Source organism: Saccostrea echinata, unplaced genomic scaffold, assembly GCF_033153115.1.
Source record: "Saccostrea echinata isolate AGI-Se365-2 ecotype Australia unplaced genomic scaffold, CSIRO_AGI_Sech_v1 ptg000037l, whole genome shotgun sequence".
Taxonomy (NCBI): Eukaryota; Metazoa; Mollusca; class Bivalvia; order Ostreida; family Ostreidae; genus Saccostrea; species Saccostrea echinata.
Genome location: NW_026889786.1, coordinates 2,939,142 through 2,943,905, shown reverse-complemented (window position 1 = coordinate 2,943,905; position 4,764 = coordinate 2,939,142). Strand labels below are relative to the sequence as shown.

General features: G+C 28.8%; 1 long non-coding RNA gene across 1 annotated transcript; it reads left to right on the top strand.

Moving 5' to 3' along the window:
- Positions 1-2,508: 2,508 nt before the first annotated feature.
- LOC133200252 (uncharacterized) lies at positions 2,509-3,594 on the top strand. Its single transcript, XR_009722905.1, has 2 exons — positions 2,509-2,558; positions 3,215-3,594. It is a non-coding gene; the product is annotated as an uncharacterized LOC133200252 (long non-coding RNA).
- The last annotated feature ends 1,170 nt before the right edge of the window (positions 3,595-4,764 follow it).

The following is a 4,764-nucleotide window of genomic DNA, read 5'->3' as shown; positions in this document are numbered from 1 at the left end:
CAAAAATGTTATATAGCTCATGTGTCCAATTTCCTACTCGTATATATTTCCGCATTCACTAGAATAATGATCAATACATTGTTTACAAAAACAAAAGTGTTGAAATAGATATTGCAAGAAAATTGATTATGCCTTAAAGCTCATTGAAGTACGTGAATGTTTAAAGATAAAGTCATACAAGAAATCATCTGTGAATTTTAAGATATATCGATATATTTGTATATTTTTGAGATTTTTTATTTAAAAAAAAGAAAAGATAAAAAAAAACTACTTCATTTAAAGGACTTTGAATTTTTCTTTTTGAAAGGAAGAAAACATCGAACAATAAAGGATAATAATTAAGGGACTTACTGGCTTTCTTTTATTCGTGTTCACGGTCTGCATGATATGCCTGTTTATTCAGGCATGGAAGGGGCGTGTTTATGAATGTTGATAAAATGTTATCTGTAATGAATCATCGTTTATATATATATATATATATATATATATATATATATATATATATATATATATATATATATATATATATATATATATATATATATATATATATATATATATATTTTATTTTATTTTCTTTCTTTCTTTCTTTTTTTTTTTTTTTTGAGTGGACTCATGTAAATTAAACAGATGTGTGGGAAGTACATAGGACAGATATTGTTGTCTAATCTACGCAAACATATCCGCATTCCGAAATAAGAGGATGACCTTTTTTTTTCTTTTTTTTTTTATAAAGTTGGTGATACATTTTAATGATGTCAAATATAGCTAGTTTTCCTCATAATTAAGCACGTATAATATAACATTTCAAAAACAACTTAAATTAATTTTTAAACAATATTTAAAATCATTTTTATTCTGTATAAGATACATACTTTGTTGAGAATGATTTCTTACATATACAATAAGATGATTTGCTTATATAATATATAGTAATGCAGATAAGAACTCGACCCCTGCCCCCCCCCCCCCCCCCCAAAAAAAAAAAAAACTTTGTATACGTTCAAATTCAGTTAAGTTCCGCCAATTTTAAATTTTCTTGTCACAAACAAAAAGAAAACAATATTTTTAGAGTGCTTGATATACAAAAAGAGTGTTTCATTTCAAAGAATAAAGGTTTATTAACCTGCAATAAAATTTCGCTTTGAAATGTTTCATTATACGGTATTTTGAAACAGAAAAGTCAAGAACCATAAAGAAAATTCGTGTCACAAACTGACGGTGTGAATAGAAAAGTGTATTTTTGTAAGACATATGTAATCTTAGCCAATATATTTCATCAATTAATATCGCAGAATTCAAATATGAAAAATACCGTATTAATAAAGCAGTTTCAAGATGAAGGCTAATATCAAATGAAAATTTATAGTATCTCATTGTCACCAAAAGTACGGTGAATAACATTACGAAATTCTATTACCATAAAACCCTACGACCTCTGATACATTCTATGTTTAAACTACAAAATTCTTTTTTTTTTAAATGTATTGTTTTGTAAGAAAAATATGTATTTCTGTCGTCTAAACATACCAAATTTTTTTAAAAGTGGTTCTTGTTATTTTGTATCCAGGACCGTATTTCTCAGTTGGCGATCATTATTTAAAAATATCTTTCATCCACTTATTATTTTCATCAAAAGCTGACATAAAAAAAAACTACCCAAAATGTTCTCTTCATTTTAAGTTATGAAATAAAGTGAGCGTTTTTTTTCATTGTCTGTGGTACCAATTAACTGAATTTGGGCAAACGATGTAATATAAATGCTTAAATTTGATTTCATTGAAAGTTTGTTACACACTAGTAAAAATAAGCAAAAGTCAACAAATTTGATCACTAAAAATTGAGGAATAAAATGCAGAGACAATGCAAGAAAAAAAAAGGAAATTCACACAGCTTTTCACCAAAATAATTTGAAAACAAGAGAACAATTTCCATCAAGGTCACAGGCATCTTTGCAAACCGGGGGTTTTCGGTCAACTCCGCTCCCCTTGGTTTGCTGAGTGAACCATTAGTCTGGGCTTGCAAAGATGCTAAGAGCGCAGTGGACAGAAAACCCTTGGCTTGCGGAGATGGGTCACAAGGAAAACTTAAGGTTATCGAATTTTAACATCATTTAATCTCAACCAACGATACTTATATTTATGAAAATGCCTGGAACAGTTTTTTATATTGGGCTCAAAACAAAGTAATTATAATGGACAGACGGAAGGATGAATTGGATATTGCAATCTAAAAACATGCTTTATTTAACACTTTATTAAGTTTTGAGGTGTGTTCAAGATATTAAAACCGAGAACACTCCCTTTTCCTTCGGATTATATTGTTGAGATTTTTCCTGTAATAAGTGTCTTGATTTAGTTGTTTCAAAAACTGACATGTTCAGGATACAGAGCAAGTTGGCACCTTGTGTCTGACTAATTAAACTCCCTGATTTACGTAAAAATATTATAATTATGTATTAATAAAACAATAAGTAGTGTTCACAAGGGTATTTAAACAAATTGACCTCGATGATTTTATTCAATCTTAGGAATACACCTATAGTCAACAGAGTCATGGTAAGTTAGATTCATTTTAAGGATAAATAACAAAAACAAACCTTTTTTCTCCAAAATTCAAATATCTTTGCTAAATTGGGTGTCTTTTTCACTTTGGAAGTGATATTTGTTTAGTTAAACAACTTAATGTTTGACCACGGCACATGATTTGGCAAAAAGTGGGAAAATGCAACTTTACAGTTCAATATGTTTTTTGAAAAAATTATAAAATATATCCAGTTTTGAATTCTTGCTTCAAAGTTTCTGGGGACATTTTCAAGAGTGTATTTTTACATTTTACACAATTAAAATTTATTAATTATATTTCCATTGAAAGAAATATTAGAAAAATACCAGTGTAACTTTTCTGTGTGGAAGATAAGAAAATTTGTTTGTGGTATGTATCCTTAAATCTCGCAACTGTTTTCAGAGGTCCATGTTAGCTCTGCTCATAATAATTTGAATTGTTGAAATGGACTTTTGAAAGTGATCACTGTTCGTTATCTTCACATTTCATCAGAATGTAACTAATTGTTAGATAATCTCTTCTTTTGATGTATTTTTTGTAACGATTCTGTCGGTTCACGGTCATGTTGAATCTCTTCTTTTGTTGCATTTTTTTGTAACAATTCTGACGAATCACGCATATTGAGTTGTGATATTGATTTATTTTTCAGAATAAACGTGCCCTTGTTTTGATTTTGGTGGTCTTACTTTTGATTGACCATGTTCAGGAATCAGAAGCACTTAGACTGCGTAGAATTTTTAGAAAGGCAAAACGAGTAGGAAGAAGAATTATACGGTCAAGGAAAACAAGAACTGCAGCAAGATGGGCAGGAAGAGCAGCAAAAGTTGGCTTACTGGTCGGTTGATGGCAGAGGAATATGCTTTGAGAAGAAATATGAACAATGTGTAAAACTGATAGAAAAAAGAAGCTAGTTTAATTTTTTTTGGATTTCAAGCTATGGTTTACATAGACATTTTCTTTTGCAATATTCTGGTTAATTTTCTTAATGTCTTTGTAATTAGAGACTTAAAAATAAAGAATGGGATCATATCTTTTAGATTTTATTAAGTTTTTTTGTCGGAGAACTTTGAATCTTAGACAATTTCTTGAATTTTTCTATGGTTAGTGCAGTCATCAATTAAAAGATATGACTAAAATAATACAGCCATTGGCAGTGAAGATAATTAATATTTAATGGCTGTTAAATTATGTGAAAATAAAGTGTTTCTGTGTATCTATGCCAGTGTCGATTGTTCTGGTTCATCAACGGATGTAATATTTTTACGTTATTGTGAATCGTTGTCTATGATAGTTTTTTTTAGGGTTAGGGGGTGTTAGCACCACATAATTGGGAGTGACGACAGAAGCATTTTAAATTATAGTGGTGCAATACACTTTTGATAGTGGTCAGATCAATTTTTCGAAAGTTATATTGAAAATCTTTTGATTTTTTTTCTTTTGTGTGTTTATACGCTCGTTTGTTTGGGATTCTTTCCATGCATTTTTTAATGCATTTTTGCAACTAATTTACAATTATTTATTATACAGTAAAGCTTTATAACAGGAGGAAAGAAAGTTATTCAGAGCAGACCAGTATCCTATCTTCAGTTTCTGTGTACATTGCAGATTACAACTTAATTTTTAGTCATGTATGATAAAGACATTGCCTAAATGTCAAAAAATATTGCACTTGACATCAAAATATACACATTATTAATGTTCCTCGAGAATTAAGTATGTTAATGAAACATAGTATACAGAATATTGAGAAACAACATTCATGTCAAGGAAATTCACATTCTTGATATTTAATATCACCTAAAAATAAAATTGCAAAAGTATTTTTTTTTCAAACGTAACAATTATCGATAATTTGACTAGTTCATCTTTATTATTAATTATAACGTAGAAATGTTTACATATCAAAGGAAATGAAAACAAAGGAAAAAAACGTCTTTAATGCACAACTTATCATTATAGGAAGTTGCATTTTTTAAATTTATTTATTTATTTTTTTTTTTGGTAAAAAAAAAGATCCCTGGAGTAATTTCAGTGCAAAAGTTTTATATTTTATGGACGTCTTGTAGGGAATCAAATGTGATCGGATCAGACAATTACATGGTTTAAAAATCAACTTAGAGAGAATGCAGCACATCTAAATATGTAAAGGAAAGGGGCAGATGAAATGTAAAAAAATATTTTTGTTGCGTAAAATAGTAT